The sequence below is a fragment of the Amblyomma americanum genome, chromosome 7 (assembly GCF_052857255.1).
Source record: "Amblyomma americanum isolate KBUSLIRL-KWMA chromosome 7, ASM5285725v1, whole genome shotgun sequence".
NCBI lineage: Eukaryota > Metazoa > Arthropoda > Arachnida > Ixodida > Ixodidae > Amblyomma > Amblyomma americanum.
The window spans coordinates 169,117,688-169,137,663 of NC_135503.1; the positions used below are offsets into that span (position 1 = coordinate 169,117,688).

Sequence of the window (19,976 nt, forward strand, 5' to 3'; positions counted from 1 at the left end):
GCAGAAGAAAAATGACATGGATTATGAGTTACTGATAAATAACACCAAGAAGGTGTTCCATGCAAACATGTTAAAAAAAGTACGAAGAAAGAGTTCCCGTTCAGTGCGCCCCCAAGGTAGCATGCTCGGTAGCAGCCGAGGAGACAGATGATGTTGTCGAGATGCCCACATGCAGTGGGAAGAAAACTGTAGGTTGGGATAAGGTGTTAACCCCAATTTGAATGAAGACCGAAGTTCACAGATAAAGGCCCTACTCCAAAGCTAAGAGGATGTGTTTTTAGATGTGTCGGGCAAAACGGATGTCATATGTTGCAGACTAGATCTCTCTACAGATAGACCAACCAGCGTGAAGCAATACCCACTACCTTTAGCAGTTCAAGAATCAATAGAAAAGGAGGTGCGGGATATGTTGGAGCTTGGTGTGATTGAGAGGTCGTGGTCAACATACAATGCACCTCTTCTGGTTGTCAAAAAACCCGATGGTACTAACCGACTGTGTGTAGATTTTCGGCGGCTAAATGACATCATAGTACCCGATGCAGAAGCCATACCAAGAGCGGACGTGGTGTTCGCTAAGGTGGCTCACAAAAGGTTTTTTTCTAAATTTGACTTAGCTAAAGGGTATTGGCAAATACCAATGGATGATTCTTCTAAAGAGAAGACGGCCTTTTTGTGCTCGGCGGGTTTATTCCAATTTAAATTCATGCCTTTTGGTTTGAAGACAGCATCTGCAATATTTACGAAGCTGATGAGGAAGGTTTTGGATGGGCTCCAAAATGTAGAACACTATATTGAGGACATCCTGGTGGCAACAGATACGTGGGAAGAGCATGTATTGATATTGGAAAAACTATTTGATAGAATTCAGCTAGCCAGGTTGACCATAAAAGCGGCGAAATGTGAGGTGGGATTTGAAGCCATTTCTTTTCTCGGTCACAAGCTGGGGATCGGCCGCATCGCGACGAAAGACGACATCTTGGAGAAAATACAGCAGGCCCAGACCCCAACGAACCAGAAGGAGGTACAGTCGTTCCTGGGGTTAACGGGATACTACAGGGACTTTATTCCCGATTATGCCCACATAGCCGACCTGCTTGTCGAACTCACTAAGAAGGGGGCAAGCAATAAGCTGACTTGGACTGCTGAACATGAAAATGCATTCGTGATGGTAAAAGGGTGCATGGCAAAACCGCCCGTTCTGCTTGCTCCGAATATGAATAAAGAGTTTGTGCTTCGCACTGATGCATCAGACCGAGCTTTAGGAGCCGTACTCTTGCAAGACGAGAATCGCGTGCTACATCCGGTATTTTTTGGAAGCAAGAGATTATCGGTTAGTGAACGCTACTCCACTGTTGAGAAGGAATGTTTGGCGGTGCTTTGGGCGGTAAAGAAATTCCACATTTATCTGTATGGGTGACATTTCAGGATTCAGACAGATCATCAGCCGCTTGAATATTTAACCAAGGCCAAAATGAACAATAGTAAAGTTATGAGATGGAGTTTGGCCTTGCAAGAATACTCATTTAAGGTGGAATATATTAACCCATTAGCGCCCAGCGTACTTGACAAAGTACACTTGGTTTTTGTGCTATAAAATATTACCAACCGAATATTCGGATTTGGTTAGTTCTCATTTCTGACACCAGGTGTTACAACAAGACACTACTAATCTTATATATTGGCTCGGAACCCTTTCTTTCGATCTACGAGTCATCGTCATCCCGGAAAACATGGGCTGGTCGAATGCTCGCGGTGAGTACTGCTTTTTTCTTTGTTTTCTGATGTTTTACGCCATATATTGTATAAACAATGGCATATGCAGCCTTATGAGGCGTAAGGTGATCGCTACCAAGCGCAGGAAGCAGCTAGACTGATCTATTTTGATTTGAGGGGTAGATAAATCGCGGTGTACTTTGCATAGTACAATGAGCCTTCGCGGGAGCTTACACGTGTTTGTGGATGTAGGTTGCCTCAGGATGGATCCGGGTGTTTTCTTTGGAAAAAGACCGTTTTGCCGGTTGTCTGAGGCTCTCGAGGCTGCCGCTGATGTTGCTGTGCATGCGGAAGAGCCTGTAGATATTATTATTGTGCCTCCAGAGCCTAGTGTGGAGACTGATGAGGAAGAGGGAGACGACGACGGTACAACTGATACGGTGGTGAACGACGTCTCAGGTGAGTAGAGAGACCTTTTACATACATTGATTCATTATTTAGAGAAACATAAGCCTTTATATTGTTTTCTAGGCAAGCTGGAGTTACATTGCGGTGGATGTGAGGAAACTCGTGACGATGCAAGGCCGCGCAACAAAAAAGCAAAGGTCCAGCGTCCGTCTTGGAAGAACAGCCAGCCAGAGTATCACTGGGCCACTCCAACTAGGGGCACTAAGGAGAGAGAGTTGAACCTCAAGACGTTATACTTTGGAAAGCCTCCGAATGAGGTGTTCAGTACAATACTCGATGATAAAATTTTGACTCATATTGTTGTGCAAACCGGAAAATATGCAAAGCAGAATAATGAGCACGGTTTTGTCATCAACATAGAGGATGTGAAGAAATTGATTGGAATTCTGTTGCTGAGCGGATATCACAAGCTGCCCAGCCAGCGAATGTACTGGTCCCTTGACGAGGACGCTGGGGTTTCGTGTGTTGCAAGCTGCATGAGCCGACAGCGATTTCTTGATATAAAACGCTTTTTGCACCAAGCTGACAATGATTTGATTCAAAGCACAAGTGACAGAATGTTCAAGATGAGACCGCTAATGGAGCTCCTGAACAAAAAGTTTAGACAGCACGGAATTTTTCATGAAATCCTGTCCATAGATGAATCAATAGTAAAATATTTTGGGCATCACTCATGCAAGCAGTTTATCAGAGGGAAGCCGATACTCTTCGGCTACAAGAACTGTATGTTATGCAGCGCCAATGGATACTGCTATGCATTCGACACATACTGCGGCAAGTCCATTACACCTGATACAAGGCCACTGGGCTCGCGTGTCGTTCTTTCTCTTCTTGAAGTTGTGCCGACGCCCAGCGACCATGCTGTATTCTTTGACAATTTTTTTACCAGTCAAAGCCTTCTCGTGTCTCTTTACACTCTAGGATTTCGAGCAACCGGGACTATTCGAAAGAATCGTCTGAATGGATGCTCTCTGCTTTCTAAAAAGGAGATGAAGCGAAAGCAAAGTGGCGAATACTGCTTTTGTTTTGATCCCGAAAACGAGGTTCTTTTAGTGAAGTGGAGAGACAATAGCATAGTGACGATGGCGACAAACTACGACACCATTGAACCCCTGAGCTCGGTGAATCGATGGTCATCTTCCGAGAAAAAAAAGAGTAAAGGTTCCACAACCAAATCTCTTCAGCAGCTACAACAGTGGCATGGGAGGAGTTGATCTTCACGATCAAACTGTGAACAACTACAGAATTGGCATCCGAGGAAAAAAATGGTGGTGGCCCCTATGTTCGCAGATGATCAACATGGCCGTAGTCAACGCATGGAGAATTTACTAAGTTGTTGGCGATTCGCAGCTTGATTTACTCGCATTCACCTGCATCATAACGAGGCACTACTTGTGCCTTGGTGTGCCTAACAGTACCACCAAGAGGTCTCCAGCGTCTGTCGTACCTGCCATTATTCTCGATCCGCACGGACATTTTCATAAGAAGCTGGAAAAACAACTGCGCTGCACTGTCTGCCACAAAAGATCAAAATGGTCTTGCGAAAAGTGCAATGTTACACTCTGCATAAAGCATGGTTGCTTCAATAAGTTTCATGCACCGTGCTAAATTTCACATTGCCATGGAAGCGCCCAGTGTACTTTCTAAAGTACAGTGTCATAACTTGTGAACCAATAAAGGTAAAGCTATAAAACTTTGCAGGTGTTGTTATTTACTTCAGTTATTAAAATGTGCAGAATATAATTGAAATCGTATGAGTAGTTTCTCCGTGGACCTTAATGAGTTAAAGGAAGAGATAACGTTGGAGCGGACTTCATGAGTAGAGCCCACTGAACAGCTCTAGGTATCTCTGGCATGTATCTGGTTGTTGTTGTGTTAATGTATCTCTGGGATTTATCTTGTTGTTATTGCTGTTGGTGTTATGTGATTATACAAGGGAGTGTGTTGTGGACACAAACATGTTTATTAAGGACTCTGTACAGACAGCGGCAGTGGTGTGTTAGTATTCTGAACACGCAATTTGGTGTGCTGTGTTCGTGGTGTGCGTTTGGTGTGTGCTGGACCTCTGCGGTGTGTTGTGTGCTGAGTCCAGAATCGCCACAGAAGATAGTCGGCTGGCTGGATGGCTTGAAGATGAGAACGACGTGAGCAGTTTTTCATGGAAAAACTCTTGAGAGAGGGGGCCCTTGTCACATATATTAAAGAGCCTAAATTAAATTTTAAAGGAAAATGGTGTGAAGAAGACGACGTGAATTAATCGAAGAATAAAGAAGAGGAAAAGAAGCATTCGGTGAGGTGGAGAGATATGATTAGTGGAGAAGCATTCGGCGAGGTGGAGAAAGATGATTGGTGGAGAAGAGAAGAAGACGACGACAAGGCTTACGTGGACTAACACCGAAGCCATAAAAGGGCGAGTGAGAGCGAGGCACGGGGGGAACAGCTGTGAAGCGGAGGCTCCGGCGGGTCAGGGACATTTTGGCTGGAAGAGAGCGACGCCGGCTACTCCTCCGGTGAGCTCACGTTCTACGACATCGCATCGTGGACTTCCGGCCGTGCGTGAGCCCGTTCCGGGGAGTCAACGGAGGACGCTACCACCTGCTACGGCCAGGGGTGTCTCCAGCGCTGTTGCCACACATCCGCGTGGTGCCCCCAACACCAACAACACCGGCATCACCTCCACGGGCGCTTGGACCGGGAGCTTGTACGACGCATCCAGCGACGCCGCCAGCAACGCCAGCCCAAGTACGGTGAACGCCGCCTTGACGCCGCCTACTGGATCCTTACAACGCCGCAGCCACACCGAACCAACCGTGAGCACGAACGCCGACCGCTAATAGTACAGCACTAGTAGTAGACGCTAGTAGCAGTGTGCCCGGGTCATGTGTATTTATAATCTGTGTTTTGTGTTAGTTTTGTTAGTTTTGTGTTCTAGTGTGTGTGCCACGTAGGGTGTATTAAATGTGCGTTTGTGTGGGTACACCCGCCACCTAGTCCAATCTTTCGGTCCGAGTGTTCTCCGGAGAGATCCGTGGCATGGCTCCTGTATAGCTCCTGTTATGACTTGTTTTCAGCTCATTGTAATAGGGAGTGGTATTGCCATATTTACCGGACCTACGCATAGTAAAATAATTGTTTCGTTCATGACCTTTTACTGATTTTTGAGAGAACTTTTCGCAACACTGAGGCACAGATAGGAACTATACGAACATGTTACAAAAGTTGGCTTCAGCCGTTCTCATTAACTCACGAGGTGTAGGAGCACAACAGCGTCAAGTTTCTTAATCTCAGAATTTCTTGACGTGGTTCAGGTGTCCGCCGATATGTGAGACAGATACTGTGCCATTTCCTTTCTCCAAAAAAACGAAATCACTGTTGCCGGAAGTATGATCCCCGAGAAAGCAAGCCTCTGATGGAAACATTATTATGCTCCTTCCACAATTGTGAAACGAAGTACAGTACAATCCTCTTTCGCGAAACCGATTGACATTTATTGCAGGAAAGCTTTAATTTGCAGGTTTCGCAGTTTGAGGGAGCAGGCTTCCCAAAACAGGTTGTGGTAGCTATCGCAAAGAGCATGTACAGGAAAAGGATAATTAAGGCACGGATGAGTGAAGAACAAGCCATACATGCGGAAGAAAAGCTGTAGCAAGAAAGAAGCAAAAGATGGCTGTCATACCATACTGCCACAAACTAATCCATCTCAAGAAAACAGGATCTCGCTGCAGTGTAAAAAGGTTTATTCTCGGTACCCCACGAACCTTGAAAGATTTTGAAAAAAAGAACTGCTGCAATAAACCATGAGGCAGCGAGATGCACGACAAACCATGAAAAGAAGTTTGTGAACTGCAAAGAAGGCGTAGTCTCTCTCGTGCCTGACATATGCGGGAAATGCTATATCACCAATGTGGCCGAAGCATAAATGACCGTCCGGCCGAACATTATCACAAGGTGGTGCAAGGCAGCAATGGACACGTGGGAGAGCACTGTAGTTCGTGCGCAATGTGGAGTCCCACCCTTAATGGCTGCCCGATTTTGTACTCGCAGAGCTATGAGCTCAGTAGAGAGACTGTCGAAGCGAGAAAAATTAAAAAAAGTAAGCCAGCTAAAAGACGCACGCTATAAAACTGCGACGAAGACAGGAAAACGGCTGGGCTAAGGACTGTTTATTAGAAAGTCCGGGACTCAAATGTATACAGGGCACTCAGCCACGTGACCCACTCACAATCGCTAGCCAATCAGTCACCCATCTTGAAAAATAAAATTTTCAATGACCGCAAAACCTTCCATATTACAAATGAGCTCCTAGTTACCCTTGCCGACTTCTAGTACAAGAACACTTTGCAAAAAACAGTCATACACATTGAAACAACAAGAGAAAAATGTGGAACGCTTTCAGAGCATAAGTATCAAACAACAATAAAAATGTGGTTTAGCTCTGGTTAAACCTGGCGTGACACGATAGCTACAGCTGGCCTAGTAGAACTCCCTCAGTCGAACTGCAAAGTCAGTCTTTCGCCGCTCCGTTTCGTTCTGCGTACCTCCATCTTCGTCCCTGGACGTGTTCCACTTTCTCCCCCTTCTCCATTCACCCCCACTTGGTTTCTCCGGCAGCTGCTTCGCACCACGTGACCAACCACGCACCACGTGCCCACGTGGTGGCGCCGCCACGTTGAAGGCTCGAAATGGTAGCGGAATGCACCTATCGCTACAAAACACGACATTCACAACGGTGATTAGGAAACAGATTCTATGAAGGTGATTTCCTTATTCCGAAGGGCAACAGATCAATCACTACAGCATGCGTCTCCTTATCTGCACTCAGAAAAGCCTCTTAATCTTCCCGAGCAGTTTTATCGCGACTCCTGCCAAGAATCTTGATATCGAAAAGCACCGGCTCACATTTTCACTGTTTGCAAAGAAGGGGCAAATGGGACCCATTTCTCTTTTCTAGCGATTTATAGTTCTCCCATGCTCTATCGCTAATACGACTTGTTTGGCCTACATAGACCCCACCGCAAATCAGCGGTATTTCATACACACAGAACTGAACATTTTACAGAAAGATTGCCATGCCTCTTTTCGCACTGGGGCTTCTTCCTCATCCCGATACGTGCGCACAAGCCGCTCAGCTTTCTTTGGGCTGACAAAACGATAGGCACGTTGTACCTGACAGGCTGTGGGCCACACGGTACGTATAAAGCTACTTGTGGTCTCCCTTGTTGTGGCTTGGCTCTGGTACTGTTCTTCTCTTTCATTTTTTTTTAATATGGTCTCTGCAGACACATCAGAGCATAGGAAGCCCGCCTTTTGGTGTTTGTTGATCCGACTGTTAAAGCTCTCCTCAACCATGTGAGGACAGGACGTGATCAGCGCAGATTTTATACAAAGAGAAGCGATGACTCTTTTTAATGTCTTAGAAGGTGTTGAAAAAAGGCAGCGATCCGTCTTTTGCTCTGGCGAAATATATCTAAAAAGCAATTAATATTTAAAACTGCAAATCATTTTTCTCTGTTAGTTCATAAGTAAAAGCAATGCCTTTCCCTCGTTGCCAAAACTGGCGTAAGACCCCTTTTACAGTACTGACATGCGTAAAGTTAGTTAGCTCTCAAAATAACCAAAAAATCGAAAACATGTCTAAAAATTCGCAAGATGGACCGTTGTCAATTGAAGATGCTAATGCATGGTCGATGGAAGATGAAAATATATTGCATAACTCTGGGGCGTGAAAATGTACTGCTCAACACTAAGGCATGTTCCACTGACCGTGCCTTAGCATCTTTTGTTGTCAACGGCTCTCTCCTGCAAATTTTTAGGTATGTTGATGATTTTTTGGCGACTTTAAGAACTAACCATAAGTTCACCCATGTCAGTACTTTAGAAGAAATGTTATGACTTAGGCAATTAGGGAAAGGTCTTGCTTTTTACTTATGAACAACCGGAGGACAATGTTTAGCATTCCTTAGTTATTAACACCAAATATTCAGGAAGCCATGCCTTTTGGATTATTTAGCCAGAGAAAAGAAATAATTGCGGCCTTATATTTTGACACATTGCAAGACAGTCAAAAGGGTCATCGCTTCTCTTTGGAATCTCTGCTGATCAAGTCTTGTGCTCACATAGATGAGAGTACTTTTAACAATCATATCAACATACTTAAAAAGACGAGCTTCCCATGTTTTCTTTTATCTGCAGTTGCAGACAATATTCCAATTACAAAAAATGATAGGAAAAAAAAGGTACCATAGCCAAGCCACCACAGGGGCGACCACAGGTGGTCTCTTATACACACCGTGTGGCTCACAGCCTAAAGAAAGTTGCTGCCAGGTATGACGTGCCTGTTGTGTTCTCAGCCCCAAGAGAGATGAGCAGCTTGTGCCCACTCATCGGGCTAAGTAAGAAGCCCCAGTGCGAAAAGAGCCATGGCAATCCCTTTGTGGAATGTGCAGTCGATGTGGCATACGAAATACCACTGACTTGCGTCGGGGTCTGTGTAGGCCAAACGGGTCGTGGTATTAACGATAGAGCATGGGAGTGCTCTAATCATTAGACAAGGGAAATGGGTCCCATTTGCCCCTTCAATGCAAAAAGTACAAATGTAAGCCGGTGCTTGATTATATCAAGATTCTTGGCAGGAGTCGCGATAAGACTGCGCGGGAAGTTCCACAGGCTTTTCTGAGTACAAAGAAAGCAGGCCCATGGTGTACTGATTTATCTGTTTTCCTTCGCAGTAAGGACATTAATCGTCTTCATAGAGTCTGTTTCATAATCACCATGTCTTGATATGGAATGCGTGTGTTCTGAGAATGAAAAATTTCTTTCTGCATGTTGTGTTTTTATTGCTTGATACTTATGCGCTGAAAGTCTCACATTTTCCTGTTGTTGTTTTATTGTGTATTACGGTTTTTTTTGGAATGACTATTATGACGCTGCTTTCGTAAAGATGTCTTTGAACTGTAAATAGGCAACGGTAACTGGGAGATCATTTGCAACGGTGTTTTCAGCTGACGGCAGTTGTGGAGGTTTTCACCCACTCGTGCAGTGCCCAACGTTCGGCTGGATGCCAATCGTGCAGTACCGTACGTTCGGCTGAGACGAGCACGACACGAGTGCGCGGCACCGCGCCACCGTGGAGACCGACGGTGGAGCGCGGTGCAATCCCGTCGTGCAGAGTGCGCTAGCAGACGTCGCGGGCAGACGGCGCTATTGGCGCAGACAATTTTACTACAAAGTGGCCGATAGGAAGCATCGACGAAGAGAAATAACAGACGAAGGATCACAAGTGGGCATATTTTAAAGAAATGTTAAATGTTGTATAGGCTGCAATGCATGTATTCGCGTTAAAATCACGCAGCCACCGGCCGGTGAGCCATGTGCCTTTTTCTTAAGAGAAAATTAAAAGTTTGTCAATATTTTTAGTGCAGTGAACGGCAAATGCGATCATCCGGCATGCCTGCGCTTTGACATCGAACTTTTTGTCAACGTCAGCACAGCTTAAAAGATATATCAATAAAGCCAAAATGTGGGACCTGAGATTGGATTCAGAACCGACGGCAGATATTTTCGAAAGTTACTCTAGCTGCACGGAGTACCCGAGTTCGAACCGGACCGCGGCGGCTACGATAGATGGAGGCGAAACGCAAAGGCGCCCATGTGCTGTGCGATGTCTGTGTACATTAAAGATCCCCAGTAGGTCGAAATTATTCCGCAGCCTTCCACTACGGCACCTCTTTCTACCTTTCTTCTCTCAGTCCCTCCTTTATCCCTTCGCTTACGGCTCGGTTCAGGTGTCCGCCGAGATGCGAGACAGATGCTGCGCCATTTCATTCCCCCAGAAGTTAATTATTTTTACTCTAGCTGCTCTAAACCGTATGCATCAAAACCGGCAAGCTTAACGCCATGGTGTTGTCTGACAAACCTGCACAAGCACAATCGCAGTATTTAACGAACATGCTCGTGGTTCTCGCATTTCCCACTGTTTCTATGCACGCCGGTCGTGCGCGCTGTTTCTGGAGAGGTTGTTGCTAACTGAACAAATTTCTGACTGTAGTCGTTGGCGTCGGCCGCTTGTAAGAATGGCCTCTAATATTAGCGAGACGCTCGGAAGCCACGGTGAACAGATGGCAGAAAGAGCAACAGCACTCTGCGAATGTTTCGCATGTTCGGCTGAGGTGTTAGTGGACGTGCCACTCGTGTAGTATTAGACGTCACTTCCTAAGCACTGGCACGGAGGCAGTGCGGCTCAGCCGAAGACACCATAAGATAGGTGTTTCGGTCATTGTAAAATTTTTATTTCCGCGATGGATGGCTACTGTTTAGGCGATTGTGAGAGGGTCATGAGACTGAGTGCCCTCTATATGTTTAAGCCCCGCACTTTCGAATAAACAGTGGGTAGTTCAGCCTCTTTCCTATCTTCTCAGTTTTCCTGTGTTCGTCTTTTTGCTGGTTTATTTTTCTGCATACTATGCACCAACTAGCCCAACAACGTACTTTAGCGGGGGAACTTTTTTTATATGGACTTAGTTGCTTGAGTGCGACATCAATAGCTTCAATAAACAAAGATTTGAAATTCTCGGATGGGAAACTGATATGACAGAGTCGCATTACGTTTTCGGCTTGTCTTTTCTGAGTGGTTATCCTGCTTGTGGAAACAATATTTTTAATCCGATCACATTAAAATTCAGCGGGAAGTGCGGGCTTGTTTCTATTCCTTTTCATGTCCAGTCTTGCGTGTGCGCAGCTAGTGCCAAAAAAGTATGCGCCACCAACTGGACCCAAATGCAAAGCTTCATATTGTATATGGGGATGATGCTGCACTACTCGTCGGTGGAGGCAACTCTGAAAAATTGAGTGAAAAGGCAATGCGCGTGCCAGATTTCCAGGTGGTCAAAGTCATTCCGGAGCCCTCCACTACCGCACCTCTTTCTTCCTTTCTTTCACTCCCTCCTTTATCCCTCCTCTTACGACGCGGTTCGTGTGTCCACGAAGATATGCGAGGCAGTTGCTGCGCCATTTCCCCAAAAACCAATTTTTCAAGGCAAATTAAATCTCGCTACTTGCCTTTTGGGGTAATTGCAATGCACCAAAAATACATGCCAGTGAAACAAAAGTTGACTTTTTTTCTAAACGCATCAATAAATAAAAGGACCCTGCTGATTTATTTTTACTGAAAGTCAGTTCCAGTTGTCGGTAAGTTGAAGACGTTCTTGAGTTTGCTTCACATGAAACCTACTCTTCAAACTGCAAATTATGTAGCCTGAAATTGTGCCAGCGTCATTGAAATTTTATATCGACAGCTTCATGTCCTTCTGCTACAAATCTAAGCACTTCAATTTAAGCCCCTGACAAGCCTGCTGGCACATTTCAGCATTGTTTGTACGCTTGCGCATGTGCCGCGCTCTCCGTGTACAAGCTGCATGCCTGGCTTCAGACGCAATATTTGTGAGAAGTGCAAGTGTTCGTAGTCTTTTTTTTTTTCTTCTCTTGCACTGTACAGGGCGTTTCACATAAGATTAAAATAGGCTTTTTGAGTTAGAAGAGAGATTTTTTCGGCATAATAGCATGCTGAGCGGTGTGCAGAATCACAATGTAGCTAAGATGTGATAACCAGCAGGCTGGTTAACTAATACTGAATAGTTAAAGTTTAACTATCGCTGTTCGGCTCCGTAGTTCTGAGAGGCATGCAGCCCACCATGTCAGTTTTCTGAATTTCGAAAACGTGGTTGTCCTCAGCGCTATGGCTTAAAACCTTTGGCTGTATCCGTTAAAAACACATGCACTTTTGAGCAGCTTGCAGGCAAAGCAACCTCTCCAATCCACGTATCCAGTCGAAATAGCAAAAAATTTCTTGGGCCATTGTGCCGAGGGTAACCGGGTGTGCGAAACTCTAAAACTGGTGTGAATTTTAAGACTGGTCTGCATATTGCTTGTGGTGAGCTAGATACCTCTGAAAAATTAAGCAGCCCAGCAGTTATTGTTACAAAGTTATCTATTAAATATTACTTAACTCTCCGGCTAGTTACCACGCCTCAGCAGTATTCTGATGCACTAAACCACTGAGAATGCTATTCCAAAAAAGCGCTACGGCTAACTTAAAAAGTTAGCCGTGGAAGTCAGCCGTTGTTTAGTCACGGTTATACCCAAAGGCCGAGCGATATATCCGGCATAGCTGCACAGACGGCCCCGGCTCCTCTCCTTCCATGGTTAATGAGGCAAGCGCGGAGCTGGTCGTTTATATACGCGCCATACGTGGACGTAACGTCGCATGACCTGACACTAGCGCCACCTCGATGAAACTCAATTAGGGTGAAATAAAAGTGGTAACATCAAAAAAAAAGGGTCAAAGAGCAAGCCACCATGGTGTGCCTTTGGCAGAAGTGACGCAGAGGTGTTGGGCAGATGGTTATGGATAATCACTCAATCAACAGGGGAGGGGAAAGCCAAAGGGTGTTTCCCAACGGTTCGAAAAGACGACTTGGCTTCGTCTTCTACATGGTGTGCGATAAGGTTTTAATTTTGGCTAACCTATTATAGCGTGAAAGCAATTCAAACCGCCAAGGCCTAATTCTGGCAATAGCTCAGGCCGAATTTGGAAGTCGCCATTGTATCGGGCGAATTCAATTATGTTTGGACTATCAATTTTATTCAAATTGGTCAAGGTAAAAAAAATAAATTTAGGGGGCTGCCCAGGCCAACTCTGAGAAATAACCCGGACCAAATTAGGAGGTCGCTATCGTGTCGGGCACACTCAGTTATCGTTAGACATAGATTTCGGTCCGAATAGGCCAGGGTCGAATTTTCAGGAAATAGAATTAGTCTTTCAGGAGCTAATTTTGTCAGTGGTAACTAAGACAGTCAGCGTGAACAGCTCGCATTGATCATGCTCACCGTTTAGGCAAATGTGATGGAAAAAAAACGGTCGATAGTGCTTTAATTTTGCGCATTCAAAGACAAGGAGCTTGTCTGTCGTCTGGTGGGAAGCTTAAAAGAACGGCATCTACGATTCGAGAGTCCGTCTGAGTCCGTCTGTGCGCCATACGCAGCCCAACCTTTCCATGTGCGTTCACTTGCTGCACCCTTCAAGTTGCGTTTCAAAAAGGTATACGCAAATAATTAATGCTTCGTCAATGACGCCCTTTTAGAAAAGTCTGCAATATAGCTAGTCGTTGAGGGTTGGCCCCGGCACGTGTGCTTACGGATCCCCCAGCCTCGTCTACGGAATCCGGTAACCGAAGAGCTCGCTTTCCTTGTTGTCAGTTACCGCAACCTGAAAATGAAATTTATGATTTCGCCACTTCGGCATCCTGATTAAAGCCGGGCGTCTTATTTGGAACCAAATCGTGGTTGCATGATTCCTTAAGTGACGCTGAGGTATTTCCGTCTGGCTACAACGTATACCGGGGTGATACTCATAGGGGCCGTGTTTTCGTACTCACAAGGGCATGCTTCAATTTGAAGCCTACAGCAGCGGGTGCATCGTGCGGTAAATCGGTGGGGTGAAATATTTCAAAACGCAGCGGTGCACTGCAAGAGTAGGGTCCTTTGACCGCCTACATAGCTTAAATAGTGCCGAGTGCTGCAACGAGCTGTCAAAGTTCTTTTCTGCTCTGAACAATGATGTTACACTGGAGAGCGATTCCATTATGTCCAACGTTGAATTCAAGGTTAGAAAACGTCTACTTACCAACCAATCTACGCTGGCATTAACGTTTGCAAAGCTCATTGCAGTAAGAGATCTTGCTGAGCACGTAAATGAGCGGACTAGATAGCCGCACTCGAGATCTTCCAATTCGGATTTCGTTTTTTTCAAACACAACTTCGCCACCGGACAAAATGATAATAAGGTTAATAAGGACTCTCACGTACTACGTATAAGCAATCAAGGAAAGTTCATTTTTGCAACAAGGGTGACTATTCATACCCATCACGTGATCTATCTTGCTTCCTTCTTGCTCTATTTTTGAAATTGCAGTCACCAAATATGCTCTGAATGCACTTGGATGCTTTTTAGGAACACATTTGAATCTTGTTGATATATACGTACCCTGAAAAGCGCTGTCTTGCAAATAACAAAACGATAAGCCTTGGTTTATCAGGATATACATGCACTGGTCAACAAGCTGTACCGTCTACTCTCCTTATACTAAAAAAAAAACGGTTTTTCGCGAATGTGTCAAGCAACTAAGGTCCTCTTGCATGATTTAAAAGCTAAAGTTAAGCTTGATAGAGAAAAATTTCTCGCTTCTTTGGTACAAAAATTTAACGTATTGCTAATAAATTGGTAAATTGTTAAAATGTCATGGACGGGAGCAGGTTGCCAATGCAGACCTAGCACTTCATGGAGCAAACTTTACTGATAATTATTGCAAGTCTTGTTGTTTTAGCCGCTATTTTAGATCTGTTTTTCACTCCCTTTCGTGCAGAGGTTTGTGATGCCAGACTTCACTTCACTTTATTACCTTGTCGTGCCAATGCAGACCTAGCACTTCATGGAGTCAACTTTACTAATAATTATTGCAAGTCTTGTTGTTTTAGCCGCTATTTTAGATCTGTTTTTCACTCCTTTTCGTGCAGAGGTTTGTGATGCCAGACTTCACTTCACTTTATTACCTTAAAGAGCCCACTCTGGGGGTATTACATAAGGGGGGCAGTAAAAATATAAATTGAATATGATTGCCTAAATGATGTTTATGAAGTGCATATTTAAATCGTTAAACAAACTTGATGGGCAGGTGATGGCACCAACGTCGTGGGGAAGGCCATTCCAGTCTTTCGCAGTCCAAAGAAAAAAGGATGCGGAAAAGGTGACGGCGCGGGTGCGTTGGCAAGAAACTTGCAGTGGATGGCCAGTGCGACGAGATGTGCGAGCTGGCGATGTGATATAGGGTGATTGGCCAAGGGAACTGTTAAAAAAAAGTTCATGGAACAGACAAAGGGAAGCTATGCGACGACGATGGCCAAGAGTTGATAAACGTAATTGTCGTGTAAGTAACGATACACTGATGTCATATGAATAGACAGCATGAATGAACCTCGTGGCGCGATTTTCGACAGATTCTTGTGAACTGATGCGATATGCTTTCTGGGGGCTCCAGAGAGCAGATGCGTATTCTAGTTTTGATCGGATGAGTGATTGGTAGGCGAGAAGTTTAAAACTCTGTGGGGCGTGCCGCAGTTGACGTTTCAAAAAACCCAATGACCGGTTAGCTGACGCAATGATGTTCGTTACGTGTGAGCGCCAGGAGAGATCCTGGCACAAGGTGACACCTAGGTACTTGTATAAGTATACAGACTCTAGTGGAACGTTAGCAACCGAGTAAGTAAAAATGTGCGGGTTACGCCGGCGGTGAAAAGTTAGGAGTTTGCATTTATTAAGAATAAGCGAAATTAGCCGGTTATCGCATGTTAATGTCGTGTTGGAGCAGTGATTTGTCACCTATGTTGGAAATTGTGCGGTAAAAAACGCAGTCGCCTGCAAATGAACGAACATTGAAAACCAGGTTTGAGGGTAAGTCGTTTACACAGATTAAGAATAGGTTTGGTTTGGTTTGGTTTATGGGGGTTTAACGTCCCAAAGCGACTCAGGCTATGAGAGACGCCGTAGTGAAGGGCTCCGGAAATTTCGACCACCTGGGGTTCTTTAACGTGCTACTGACATCGCACAGTACACGGGCCTCTAGAATTTCGCCTCCATCGAAATCCAACCGCCGCGGCCGGGAGATTAAGAATACGGGTAGAGCTAGTAGAAAACTTTGGGTTACGCCTGACGTTCCTGGCAGAGTGTTGGAAGTGTGGCCGTTAAAGAGAGCAAACTGGGAGCGGTTAGAAAGCAATTCTTTGATCTATAACAAGACGTTAAAATGAAGTTTTACCATGGTTAGTTTTAACAGTGAACGCCAGTGGGGAACCTTGTCAAATGCTTTTGCAAAGTCGGAGAAAATTGCGTCAGTTTGTAAATTTAGGTCGAGGTTGGAGTGAACGTCATGAAGAAAGATGGCCAGTTGAGTTTCACATGACAATTTCTTGCGAAATTCGTGCTGTGAGGGATGAAAGAAGTTGTTATTGAAAGTCCATGATTTCAGAATATACGACTTGTTCCATGATTTTACAAGGTATGCTGGTTAATGATATTGAAAAGCATTTTAATGAAGTATCTTTCCTCTTATTCAAGAACTAAATCTTAGATCTCAGCAGCCGTTTCATACCAACTCGTGTAATATCTTATCACCTGCATGCGCCATGGTATGACGCGTATCTTAAGCGCTTGTCTAATCGTAAGAAACACTTCTTCGTTGAGTTAAAGAATCATGCAGTGAACATCATTGGTCCCCTTATCGCTCTGCAGATTACACTTACAATCCTGTGGTCAAGAATGCTAAAGCAAATTACCCGAAAAGCTTTCTAACGGGTATGTTGCTCAATAATCCAAGAAAATTTGGGAGCGTCATTAACCCCTATGAAACCTCTCAAATAATACTAACAAATTCAAGTGACGAACCTAAATCTGATACTGCCTGTGCAAATGTACTGAATGATGTATTTTCGAGCTTTTTTCAAGTGGTGAAACTACTGATTTTCCTCAACTGGCTCATAACAACTTCCTCCCAATGTACCATGTAGTAATCCATCCTAACGGTATAGATAAAATAATTGATAATCTTAAGATATCCTCCAGTGCCGGTTTTTTGTTGCATTACTACAAATTTCCTAAAAAGTACCAAAATGCATTCATCGCTTGCATTAGCTAAAATATTTCAGCAATCATTGGAAAATGGTGAACTACCGGCAGACTGAAAGATAGGTAAGGTGGTTTCTGTGCACAAATCTGGTAGTAAACACTCGTTTTTTAAACCGGCGATATCTATTACTAGCATTACATGCAAAATATTACAGGACATACGCTTTTCACATATTGTCACTTTTGTTTAATTGAACTCGTTTTTTTTCATTCTTCTGAGCACAGTTTTAGGAGGTCCTATTCATGCGAAACACATCTCTTATTCACGCACAAACTTCACGCAACTTTAGACTGTCGCTCGATCGCCGACTGCATCTTCCTAGATTTACCGAAGGCATTTTATAAGGTTTCCTATCTTCTTTTGTTACTAAAACTGCGCATGGTAGGATTAGACACTAAAATTTTAAATGGCTCGAAGTTTTCCTTACCCATCGTAAGCAATTTGTTGCCGTCAACAAAGTTAATTCCACCGTTCACCCTGTTATTTCCGGTGTTTCCCAAGGATTCGTCTTGGGGCCACAGCTTTTTCTTATATTTATCAGCAACTTACCCAGTAATCTTTCTTCTTCTGTACACCTTTTAGCTGATGGCTGCGTTGTTTTTCGGGAAATAACGAATGCTAGTGACAAGTACACGTTTCAGTCTGACCTTAACGCTATCTCATCATGGTGCAAAACTTGGAATATGACTTTAAGTGCTGAAAAGTGCTAACTTATGCGCTTTTCTGGTGTTAATAGTGAACTGCCCGTATTTACCCTTAATCGTGTGTTACTTGATCCAGTTACAAGATATAACTGCCCCGGAATTCATATTACGTGTAACCTCAGCTGGAATGCACACATTGAGCACGTCACTAACAAAGCTAATCGCATCCTCGAATATCCGAGACATAACTTTCACGCAGCCCCTACTAACATCAAACTTCTACTCTATACCACACTCGTACGTTCAAAACCACAGTATGCTTCAGCAGTCTGGGGCCCTGGTGTTAAAAAATTGATCGACCTACTGGAGATGTTACAACACAAATCAGCGCGGTTTACTCTCTCTTACTTTTGGCGTACATCAAGAGTAACCGCTATGAAGACTACCCCGGGCTGAACTTCACTTGCATCACAACGCAAAATTGCATGCCGGTGCCTTTTTCACAAAATATTTCATCATAAGTCTATTCGCTACTAGTTACTTCTCCCATTTGATATATTTCACGCCGCACTGTTCACATACATAAGGTGGGCATTTTTTCATGCAAAACTAAAACGTTCTTGGATTCTTTTATTCCTCGCACGTCATATGACTGCAACCACCTTCCTTCCTCAGGTCACACCATTCCTGACCCTGTATTGTTTCGGTCTGCTGTTACCGCGTCTAGTGAATGATATATTGTGCTTATCACTTACACCAACTTAACTATGTTTCGGTAATTTATTCTTCTCTGCTGTTGTTTGTATATTCAATCTTATTATGCATTACCCTCTCCCCTCTGTAATGATTTTAGCTGAGGGCAAATAAATAAATAAATAAATAAATAAATAAACCTAATTTGTAGGCGGGAATGACCTTCCCCACTTCACAGTCATCCGGAATGCATCCTGTGTAGAGCGACTGCGAAAACAATAAGTACATTGCTGAAATTCTCTTAGTATTGAGCAATATTTTTGAGTTATTTGCATTCCTATCCACCAGTCATTGTTAACTATAGCAGCATTCTGAGACTGCAAGTGCTTAATGATCAAGTTTCTAATGGTCCTGATTGTATCTCGTGTTATACTTGTAAGCATGCGCTGAATTGCCAGCTCATTATTTATTTATACTCCACAATGGGAAATAGCTAACATACTGTCAATCCATAACAGTGGCTCCAACGCAGAAGGCTTAAACTACCGTCCATTTTCCTTACAAGCGTAAACTGCAAAATACAGAATGGTTATAAAAGGTTCGGAAACATTTTCTTTGCGAATTTAAAGCATGGTTTCAGGGCTGCTCTTTCATGTACCACGCGATTGCTGGAATTCAGTCCGGACGTTTTTCATGTTACAACTACGGAAATAAAGAAGACTGCATATTTTTGGATTTTAAAAAAGCGTTCAACTGCGCACCACATCCTGCTATATTACATAAACTATCTTCCGTTGGGATACACCTCACTTTGGTTAGATTAATACATGACTACCTGTCTGGCAGATCTCCGTGCGTCATAATTAATGGTAAAACATCTCACTCTGAAGGTGTTACATCTGGTGTACCTCAGGGTTCTGTTTTGGCGCCGTTGTTGTTTTAAAATTATATTAAGGATATTGTTCAGGAAACTCCACGCACATTTAGCTCGTACGCAGACGACTGAGTTGTGTACAGCCCGACAGTAAGCGAATACGATGTTCGCGCTCTACAACACAATCTGGACAGCATCTATTAAAGGTGCATCACGTTGAAAATGACATTGCATTTAAATAAATATAAATGTTTTTTTCTCGAAAACGTAACCCAATAAGCTCAGTGTGGCGTTTAAATTCTGCTTCTTTAGAAAAAGTTTCCGAATTTAAGTCCTTGGATGCGTATTTACGACAGGGTCATTAATGGAAAACTCATATTGAATATGTAACTGGCAAAATTACCAGGGTGGTGAAATAGATTTACCAGGATGTTGAATTAATAACACAGTGATTCGTTTTCTCATTCTCGGGGTAGGCATATGCGCTGTTGGCTGTCTTGTGTGAGCTATTTAACCTTATGTGTTTTTCCCAGTAAAGTTCCGTTGATAGTAGCGCTTGGCCTTCGTTTTCTTTCTCTTGCTGTCCCCCGTAGCAGCGCTTTCGAAAGTTTTAAAACAGGATTTTGAACTTCTTGCGGCGAAAATTTCACAAAGCCCCAGCAAACGTAAAATAACTGCTGTATCATACACAAATTAGACTCATTCTTGAATATGACAGCGCGGTGTGGAATCCAGGTATGACTACATTATCAGATCCCTTAGAATGCGTACGGAAGCGTGCAGCCGTCTTTGTCGTCAATGAGAATTATTTTCGACGCAGCGTTTCAGGAATGAAGGACTGTTTTGGCT

At 43.9% G+C, this 19,976-nt stretch overlaps 1 protein-coding gene across 2 annotated transcripts in view; it reads right to left on the reverse strand.

Annotated features, from left to right (window-relative positions):
- Nucleotides 1–19,976, reverse strand: part of LOC144097582 (putative 4-coumarate--CoA ligase 2) — a 365,926-nt gene that overhangs the window by 10,252 nt on the left and 335,698 nt on the right. The window lies entirely within an intron of this gene.